General features: G+C 44.1%; 1 pseudogene; it reads right to left on the bottom strand.

Annotated features, from left to right (window-relative positions):
• Window positions 1-10,379: 10,379 nt before the first annotated feature.
• LOC126261367 (U2 spliceosomal RNA) lies at window positions 10,380-10,545 on the bottom strand (annotated as a pseudogene).
• Between the last annotated feature and the right edge of the window lie 618 nt (window positions 10,546-11,163).

Consider the following 11,163-nt stretch of genomic DNA (forward strand, 5'->3'; position numbering starts at 1 on the left):
CTTGCATCTCCACGCACAATTCAGAGCTACTGCAAGAATAGGGAAAGACTCGGAGTTTAATCATAGCATTGTTCATTTTTCCCCTACGCACCCATCGGAGTGGAACAGCCATTGAACCGTACTCAGTCAGGACCAACATGTACAAGCCAGACCAAATCAATATCGATGTTCCCTTCAGCAACAACAATCATCTCAGTGCCTATTATACCTCGATCTAAATTCTAGTGTCACAGCCTCCAGGCGAAATGCCGACGGGAATTGCAGCCACTCACCTCCTACGCTGACACTTCTTATGGGCGGATTACAGCTCCTTGAATATCAATGCAAATGAATTTAAGCCTAACACATTCTTCTGATTTAGCTCATCGATCTGTCAGTCGTCAGTGTCTGGGTTGCTTCCATTAAAATTGCAGCAAATGAATATGAGCCCGACATATGCATTCTGCCGCACCTCGCTCCAGATGGTTGCTGCAAGGCGTTTTACAGCGGTTAATTATTTCGGTAACAGTCTACCGAATTTCTGGTCCCATTAATGTGCAATAGATTTAGTTACGTCCAGGTCACTTACCAGCGCCGCCATAGGTATTCCCGCCTGTCTGCAGTCAACAAAACAAATACGCCTCATACCGCTGCACAACGTATAGCGGTGTACACATTGCATTAGTATCGTTGATAACCCTTCCATCCCAATCTGGAGCACTGATCGACTAAAAGAACTGTCTTTTTGCTTCATACTTACCCTAATCCACCGTTGTGTTCGAATGGAGCACGCCAACGTAACACATGATTGGTAGACAGCAGCTATGCAGTGGTGAGCTGTCGATTCTATGTTACTGTTCAGTACTACGTATCATTTAACCACAAACAGGTCTACGGGTATTAATGTCGGGGTAGCAGCTGCCATTGACCTCCAAGTTATAGTAGATGTTAAGAATGTATAGTGATGTACGATGATAAGGCCCGATGAAATAGGGTGCGAGAAGTTGTGAGGCAAACTGACGTATATATCGACGGCAGGTATCGGTTAAGTATGACAAATTCTGTCTCAGCATTTCCCTCTCCGACAGCTGCAGTGTTAAAGCAACATTAGTCGTTCTGCTTGGTGTGCGTACGTTAAAATTCAGAGCTCGAGAGTCATTACAGAGCGTATCCTAAAACATCAAAGAGTCATGCACATAAGTGTTCTGAAGGAAGCCGTGTGTGCTGCAGTGAAGCGAGATTGTATCTGTGGTATTGTCTGGCTTAAGTTAGCGAGAGCATTGAGATGAAGAACAGATGTTTGTGATTTCGGTCACTCAATCATTCTAAGATCATCTGTGGTATTGTCTGGCTTAAGTTAGCGAGAGCATTGAGATGAAGAGCAGATGTTTGTGATTTCGGTCACTCAATCATTTTAAGATCAACGAAAGTTACATGCAAGGTGTTATACCTACTCCAACAGGGTTTTGAAGCAATAAATGTTCAATTCAAAGAATACAAAAACAATTGTTAACGAAATACTGTCACATAGACTCCAAACGTAAGTGAATGCTATTTAAGTACAGTGATAATGTACGTGTGGTACTCTCTCTCACCATTAACAAATATTCCATTGAAACTACGTTCTTACACGGCGTATACATCCATGTAGAACCCCTCCTGATTTCGGAATGTAACTTCCTTAGGAAGAAAAAAGAAGTCCCCAGTAATCCAGGGGTGCAATGGAATGAGATGCGTCTAACTGAACCTCCAACCGTCTGTCAGAGCGATTCTGTGTGTAGTAGTCTCTCCGACCACAGTAAAGGTTCCATGAAATCAGGACTTAAAACCAGTTTCTTTTCACACATTTCTCCTCAACATTATGTAGTCGCAAATATCCATTCTAATTTTCTGCATCCATATGCCAGTAATCATCTACAGAAGGTCATTGCAAATAGCACAGGTTGAAGGTCCATTTAAACGTCAATCGGTTCTGCTTTAAATATTTTTTGTTTTGTTTTTCGTTTTATTTTTGTATTCTTGTTCCATTCATAGCAATTTCTTGTAGTATATGCCACACTCCTGACTATGGAATATGGTACAATGTCTCTAGAGTGCAGAGACTTCCCTTTATTAAAGTACCGATGTATGACATCATCGTTCCATGCGGCATATATTGCATAAATTAAGAAACCAGGCACCTCGAACTGCCACTTCCGATTAAATCTGCTGTATTATGCTTTATACTAAAGCAATATTGGGCATCGCCTTACGAAGCACTTAGATTTTCTTTTATAAATTGCAATACACCCCAATACAGAATGTAGTCGCTACTAGCTTAGTGGGGTGTCCATGTCGCAAAGCCTTTGCTACAAGATCATATCGAACTCTATAGCACACAACAACAGTACAGTGCTGGGGGACGAAAAGATGTTTTTCTTTCTAACCTTAAAGAAGACTACGTTGATAGATCGGTGGTATTTTAAGTTAGGTCCACGCTTCGGTATTAAAAATACACGAATTTTCAGCACAGGTCCGGAGGTCTCAAGATCACAATGTAAGCACAGCTATGATATTAAGAGGAGACCTAAGTGTGACTGCTGTAGGAAAAACAAGAAAAGGACGCATTTTAACAATAATGCTTTATTCTTCAAACGAATAGGAGCAGATGGGGGAAAGGAATCAGGTCGTAGAGGATCCGGATGGGGGACGGGAGGTGTATACGGACGCCTAGGAGGAGTGGCATGGTGCTTGAAGATTTGGAGGGACTTATAGAATTTGTGGGGGCGGGCGGATATCCAGGTGGGACTGGCATAACAGAGGATGGGTACGGATTAAGGATTTGTAGGTGTGGATGATGGAGATGATGGAAGAGGGGTTCAACCCCCATGTCCGGCCAGAGAGGAGTTTGAGGAGTCAGAGGTGGTTGTGGGCTTTCGATTGGATGGAGCAGGATCCAGGTGAGGTGTCGGTCACGGATCAGCCACATTACATGAACTGATGTCAGCTCACATGACTGGTAGACAGTGACTATGTAGTTCCGAGCTGTCGAATCAATATTTCTGTATCATTTATTCACAAATGTATCTATTTCTGTTAATGTCGGGATAGCAGCTGACGTTGACCTCCATGTTGCAATAGAAGTTAAGAGTGTGTGGTGACATATGATGATGACACTCGATGAAATAGAGAGGGAGAAGCTTTTATCGGTTTATTGCGACACATTGTGTCTTGGCATTCCCCTCTCTGACTTCAGCTGTGTCAGTGCATCATTACTCGTTGTGCTTGGTGCTGGTGCGTTAATATTAACAGCCCGAGAGTCATCACAGGGTGTATGCTAAAGCATCAAACTGTCATGCACATACACGGTCTGTGGCAAGCTGAATGTGCTGCAGTGGAGCTAGAGTAGATCTGTGGTATTGTCTTGCTTAAGTTAGCGAGAGCATTGACATGAAGGAGAGTTGTTTGTGATTTCGGTCACTCAAGCATTCTAAGATCTACGAAACTTACATGCAAGGTGTTATACCTACCCCGACTGCTTTTAGACGCAATAAAAACAGAATTCAGCGCATACAAAAGCGCTTATTTGCGAAACAATTTTGCATAGTGTCCATGCATAAATCAATGCTATTTAAGTACAGAAATGTTGTATGTGTGGTACTTCCTCCCATCATTAACAAATGTCCCATTAAAACTACTCCAAACGTCTTTCAGAGTTATTAAAGTACAATGATGTGTGTTGCACTCCCGACTACCATTGACAAATGTTTAGTATATCAGAGCTTGAAAACCTGGTTCTTTTTAGTGTTGGAAAATGTAAACTTTCTCCTAATCGAAGAATGCAAGATGTATGTGAATATGAGCAGTAAGCGATACCCTGCAAAAGGGAGGCTGAGAGCGATCTCCTTGCGGCTCCTTCTATATACACTCCTGGAAATTGAAATAAGAACACCGTGAATTCATTGTCCCAGGAAGGGGAAACTTTATTGACACATTCCTGGGGTCAGATACATCACATGATCACACTGACAGAACCACAGGCACATAGACACAGGCAACAGAGCATGCACAATGTCGGCACTAGTACAGTGTATATCCACCTTTCGCAGCAATGCAGGCTGCTATTCTCCCATGGAGACGATCGTAGAGATGCTGGATGTAGTCCTGTGGAACGGCTTGCCATGCCATTTCCACCTGGCGCCTCAGTTGGACCAGCGTTCGTGCTGGATGTGCAGACCGCGTGAGACGACGCTTCATCCAGTCCCACACATGCTCAATGGGGGACAGATCCGGGGATCTTGCTGGCCAGGGTAGTTGACGTACACCTTCTAGAGCGCGTTGGGTGGCACGGGATATATGCGGACGTGCATTGTCCTGTTGGAACAGCAAGTTCCCTTGCCGGTCTAGGAATGGTAGAACGATGGGTTCGATGACGGTTTGGATGTACCGTGCACTATTCATTGTCCCCTCGACGATCACCAGTGGTGTACGGCCAGTGTAGGAGATCGCTCCCCACACCATGATGCCGGGTGTTGGCCCTGTGTGCCTCGGTCGTATGCAGTCCTGATTGTGGCGCTCACCTGCACGGCGCCAAACACGCATACGACCATCATTGGCACCAAGGCAGAAGCGACTCTCATCGCTGAAGACGACACGTCTCCATTCGTCCCTCCATTCACGCCTGTCGCGACACCACTGGAGGCGGGCTGCACGATGTTGGGGCGTGAGCGGAAGACGGCCTAACGGTGTGCAGGACCGTAGCCCAGCTTCATGGAGACGGTTGCGAATGGTCCTCGCCGATACCCCAGGAGCAACAGTGTCCCTAATTTGCTGGGAAGTGGCGGTGCGGTCCCCTACGGCACTGCGTAGGATCCTACGGTCTTGGCGTGCATCCGTGCGTCGCTGCGGTCCGGTCCCAGGTCGACGGGCACGTGCACCTTCCGCCGACCACTGGCGACAACATCGATGTACTGTGGAGACCTCACGCCCCACGTGTTGAGCAATTCGGCGGTACGTCCACCCGGCCTCCCGCATGCCCACTATACGCCCTCGCTCAAAGTCCGTCAACTGCACATACGGTTCACGTCCACGCTGTCGCGGCATGCTACCAGTGTTAAAGACTGCGATGGAGCTCCGTATGCCACGGCAAACTGGCTGACACTGACGGCGGCGGTGCACAAATGCTGCGCAGCTAGCGCCATTCGACGGCCAACACCGCGGTTCCTGGTGTGTCCGCTGTGCCGTGCGTGTGATCATTGCTTGTACAGCCCTCTCGCAGTGTCCGGAGCAAGTATGGTGGGTCTGACACACCGGTGTCAATGTGTTCTTTTTTCCATTTCCAGGAGTGTATTTGTGAGCAAACAAATTATTCATTCCCACACACATTTCATGATATGACTGCAGTGAGAAAATTAGCGAGGAATGTGCAGTCGTTTGCTGAATGAATACGTATTTAGATACAGGCTATTGTCTATTGCAGTGTTGCGACACCGGTAAGCTATAGAGGTTGTAAGTAGGCTGTTTAGGTTTTAATGTTGACAACGCCACGTAGCGCTCTCTATTAAAATCGCTGACTGCACTGGGTACAGTCTGTGGCTGGTTGAATTCGTTGTTGGAAGTTATTCGCCAGTGCAGTGTTGAGCTGTTGGATGTGAGCAGCCAGCAGTGGTGGATGTGGAGAGAGAGATGCCAGAATTTTGAGATGTTAATATGTGCGGACTATCTGGACGTGTGTCCGTCAGAAAAAGGAACTTTTGAACACTATTAATTGTTTGTTCTCCATCAAAATCTTTTATTTGCTAACTATATGCGTATCAGTAGTTAGTGCCTTCAGTAAAATGGTTCAAATGGCTCTGAGCACTATGGGACTTAACAGCTGTGGTCATCAGTCCCCTAGAACTTAGAACTACTTAAACCTAACCAACCTAAGGACATCACACACATCCATGCCCGAGGCAGGATTCGAACCTGCGACCGCAGCAGTCGCGCGGTTCCGGACTGAGCGCCTAGAACCGCTAGACCACTGCGGCCGGCAGTGCCTTCAGTAGTTAGAATCTTTTATCTAACTGGCAGTACTGGAGCTCGCTGTATTGCAGTAGTTTGAGAAACGAAGATTTTTGTGAAGTAAGTGATTCATGACGGATATAGGTTATTGTTAGTCAGGGCTTGTCTTTTGTAGGGATTATTAAAAGGCAGCCCCCCCCCCCTCCCCCCCCTGAACCATGGACCTTGCCGTTGGTGGGGAGACTTACATCCCTCAGCGATACAGATAGCCATAACGGAGGTGCAGCCACAACGGAGGGGTATCTGTTGAGAGGCCAGACAAACGCGTGGTTCCTGAAGAGGGGCAGCAGCCTTTTCAGTAGTTGCAGGGCAACAGTCTGCATGATTGACTGGTCTGGCCTTGCAACACTAACCAAAACGGCCTTGCTGTGTTGGTACTGCGAACGGCTGAAAGCCAGGGGAAACTACAGCCGTAATTTTTCCCGAGGGCATGCAGCTTTACTGTATGGTTAAATGATGATGGCGCCCTCTTGGGTAAAATATTCCGGAGGTAAAATAGTCCCCCATTCGGACCTCCGGGTGGGGACTACTCAGGAGGACCTCGTTATCAGGAGGAATAAAACTGGCGTTCTACGGATCGGAGCGTGGAATGTCAGATCCCTTAATCGGGCAGGTAGGTTAGAATATTTAAAAAGGGAAATGGATAGGTTAAAGTTAGATATAGTATGAATTAGTGAAGATCTGTGGCAGGAGGAACAAGACATTTGGTCAGGTGAATACAGGGTTATAAATACAAAATAAAATACCGGTAATGCAGGAGTAGCTTTCATAATGAAAAGGAAAATAGGAGTGCGGGTAAGCTACTACAAACAGCATAGTGAACACATTATTGTGGCCAAGATAGACACGAAGCCAACGCCTACTACAGTAGTACAAGTTTATATGCCAACTAGCTCTGCAGATGACGAAGAAATTGAAGGAATGTATGATGAAATAAAATAAATTAATCAGATAGTGAAGGGAGACGAAAATTTAATAGTCATGGGTGACTGGAATTCGGTAGTAGGAAAAGGGAGAGAAGGAAACGTAGTAGGTGAATATGGAATGGGGTTAAGGAATGAAAGAGGAAGCCGCCTGGTAGAATTTAGCACAGAGCACAACTTAATCATAGCTAACACTTGGTTCAAGAATCATAAAAGAAGGTTGTGTACATGGAAGAAGCCTGGACATACTGACAGGTTTCAGATAGATTATGTAATGGTAAGACAGAGATTTAGGAACCAGGTTTTAAATTGTAAGACATTGCCAGGGGCACATGTGGACTCTGACCACAATCTATTGGTTATGAACTGTAGATTAAAACTGAAGAAACTGCAAAAAGGTGGGAATTTAAGGAGATGGGATCTAGATAAATTGGAAGAGGTTGTACGGAGTTTCAGGAAGAGCATAAGGGAACAATTAACAGCAACTGGGGAAAGAAATACAGTAGAAAAAGAATGGGTAGCTTGGAGGGATGAAGTAGTGAAGGCAGCAGAGGATCAAGTAGGCAAGAATACGAGGGCTAGTAGAAATCATTGGGTAACTGAAGAAATATTGAATTTAATTGATGACAGGAGGAAATTTACACATGCAGTAAATGAAGCAGGCAAAAAGGAATACAACCGTCTCAAAAATGAGATCGATAGGAATTGCAAAATGGCTAAGCAGGGATGGCTAGAGAACAAATGTAAGGATGTAGAGGCTTATCTCACTAGGGGTAAGATAGATACTGCCTACAGGAAAATTAAAGAGACCTTTGGAGAAAAGAGAACCAATTGTACGAATATCAAGAGCTCAGATGGAAACCCAGTTCTAAGCAAAGAAGGGAAAGCAGAAATGTGGAAGGAATATATAGAGGGTCTATACAAGGGTGATGTACTTGAGGACAATACTATGGAAATGGAAGACGATGTAGGTGAAGACGAAATGGGAGATATGATACTGCGTAAAGAGTTTGACAGAGCACTGAAAGACCTGAGTCGAAACAAGGCCCCGGGAGTAGACAACATTCTATTAGAACTACTGATGGCCTTGGGAGAGCCAGTCCCGACAAAACTCTACCATCAGGTGAGCAAGATGTATGAGAGAGGCGAAATTCCGTCACACTTCAAGAAGAATATAATAATTCCAATCCCAAAGGAAGCAGGTGTTGACAGATGTGAAAATTACCGAACTATCAGTTTAATAAATCACAGCTGCAAAATACTAAAGCGAATTTTTTACAGACGAATGGAAAAACTGGTAGAAGCCGACGTCGGGGAAGATCAGTTTGGATTCCGTAGAAATGTTGGAACACATGAGGCAATACTGACCCTACGACTTATCTTAGAAGAAAGATTAAGGAAAGACAAACCTACGTTTCTAGCATTTGTAGACTTAGAGAAAACTTTTGTTAATGTTGACTGGAATACTCTCTTTCACATTCTGAAGGTGGCAGGGGTAAAATACAAACCAGATGGCAGTTACAAGAGTCTAGGAACATGAAAGGGAAGCAGTGGTTGGGAAGGGATTGAGACAGGGTTGTAGCCTCTCCTCAATGCTATTCAATCTGTATATTGAGCAAGCAGAAAAGGAAACAAAAGAAAAGTTTGGAGTAGGTATTAAAATCCACGGAGAAGAAATAAAAACTTTGAGGTTCGCCGACGACATAGTAATTCTGTCAGAGACAGCAAAGGACTTGGAAGAGCAGTTGAACGGAATGGACAGTGTCTTGAAAGGAGGATATAAGATGAACATCAACAAAAGCAAAACAAGGATAATGTAATGTAGTCGAATTAAATCGGGTGATGCTGAGGGAATTAGATTAGGAAATGAGACACTTAAATCTGTAGATGAGTTTTGCTGTTTGGGGAGCAAAATAACTGATGATGGTCGGAGTAGAGAGGATATAAAAGACAGACTGGCAGTGACAAGGAAAGCGTTTCTGAAGAAGAGAAATTTGTTGACATCGAGTATAGATTTAAGTGTCAGAAAGTCATTTCTGAAAGTATTTGTATGGAGTGTAGCCATGTATGGAAGTGAAACGTGGACGATAAATAGTTTGGACAAGAAGAGAATAGAAGCTTTTGAAACGTGGTGCTACAGAAGAATGCTGAAGATTAGATGGGTAGATCACATAACTAATGAGGAGGTATTGAATAGGATTGGGGAGAAGAGGTGTTTGTGGCACAACTTGACTAGAAGAAGGGATCGGTTGGTAGGACATGAACTGAGGCATCAAGGGATTACCAATTTGTTAATGGAGGGCAGCGTGGAGGGTAAAAATCGTAGAGGGAGACCAAGAGATGAATACACTAAGGAGATTCAGAAGGATGTAGGTTGCAGTAAGTACTGGGAGATGAAGAAGCTTGCACAAGATAGAGTAGCATGGAGAGCTGCATCAAACCATTCTCAGGACTGAAGACCACAACATCATCATTAAATGGGAGATTGCGTTGCGCTAAAATATTGTGTGTCAGTTTAGAAATGATCAGAATAAGTAAAGAGTATCTTCAGTTTTACTCAGCTTTTTCAGTATCAAGTAACATAGTAGCTTTTCCAGCACGGTCATTCTTTTAATTCAAAGAGAAAGTTTCACGGTTTGCAGAGGATTGAGGAATGGTGGAATCAGCAGCAGGAGCTCCACCTTTTGTTTCCTCGATAAATAAGAGCAACATACGTCCGTGAATCTTGTGTTCCTATAAGACGATAGACTGACATCCTAATACAATAAATTTACATCTACATCTACACACATACCTCGCAAGTCATCGTGCGGTGCCTGGCGAAAAGTAGCCTGTACCACTACTCGTTATTTCCTTAATATTCTACTAGCAAATAGGGCGAGGGAAAAAAGACGATTTATATACCTCTGTACGAGCGCTAATTTCTCGTATCTTCGTGATCCTGGCGTGAAATGTATGTTGGCGGCAGTAGAATGCTTCTGGAGTCAGCTTCAAATGATGGTTCTCTAAATAGTATCTATAGCTCTATAGTACTCATCGAAATGAACATCACCTTCTCTTCAGGAATTTCCATCTGAGTTACCTGGCGAGTTTAATCTGCTGCATTAAAAAAACTTACAAGGCTCTTGATCAAAATAATCAATTATTCAATCAATTATTAATGACGTGCCACTGGGCGGTTGGTAGCGTTAGCGAGAGTGCCACGGATATGATTCTCTAGTTGAAACGTTAATCAGGTGTTTTCCTGTTGCGACGAGATCATTTAACGAAGTTTCAGTCTCCAACCTACGTAGCGAGAGATGGCCACCGTCATAAAATCTATATTGCCGAATTTATAAGTGATACTTTGAATTTACGTGATATTTACGACTCCTCTGTGTTGCTCTTTGTCTACCTTACGAGACGTCGTATGTAACGATCATTTGACTAGCTTAAGAGAGTTAGAAAGTCGTATGCTTTCTTTGACAGAGGTACAGGACGCTCTTAGCAGTCTGTCAAGAGCCAAAAATGCGTTTAATATTCTAGTCCAGTGATGCAGGATGTAACAGATATTAAGTTGATAAGAACAGATTTTTTTACTGGATATGTACGTAGAAGAAATAGAGCTTGTTCCATGTTATTGCACAGCATTTTGACACTAAGAATCAACAAGTAACGATACATTAGCCATGTAAAAACAAGTGTGTGCTTCGATTCCTTTTGTATTCGAAAATAACACGCATAAAAGGAAGGAACCTACATTTCGCTTGAGAAATTCTCGTTTGATGGACAACAATATCCCGTCTCGAATTACATATAGTGGAATATTTACGCGGGGGAATTTACGCCAGGTGTAGAATTTCAGTTAGAACTCTACATTTAAGCTGCGCCTGTGTGTCTCACAGTGTGCTAGGAGTTAGCGAAGCTGGTTCACAGCCAGAGGCATTCGCGGTCGCAAGATCTCAGCCGACAAGAAGGTGTGGCTTAGCCTGTCGTAACCGAGTAGGTACAAAGAATGGCTCCGTCTGGTTGGCTCTTCAGGTACACAATACACTCCGTAGATGGCGCTGTACAAGACTGGAGATGACTGGCCAGATGTATTTCACATGTTTCTGCTGGCTAGTTATTGAGCTACCCTTAAATAGGTGTAAGTGTGTTTCATTCATTCCACAGTGCTGTTCCTACGTGACTTTTTATGTAGGGGACATGGATTTATGGCTGCACTGGGTATCAGCACCAA

Source organism: Schistocerca nitens, chromosome 5 (assembly GCF_023898315.1).
Source record: "Schistocerca nitens isolate TAMUIC-IGC-003100 chromosome 5, iqSchNite1.1, whole genome shotgun sequence".
Taxonomy (NCBI): Eukaryota; Metazoa; Arthropoda; class Insecta; order Orthoptera; family Acrididae; genus Schistocerca; species Schistocerca nitens.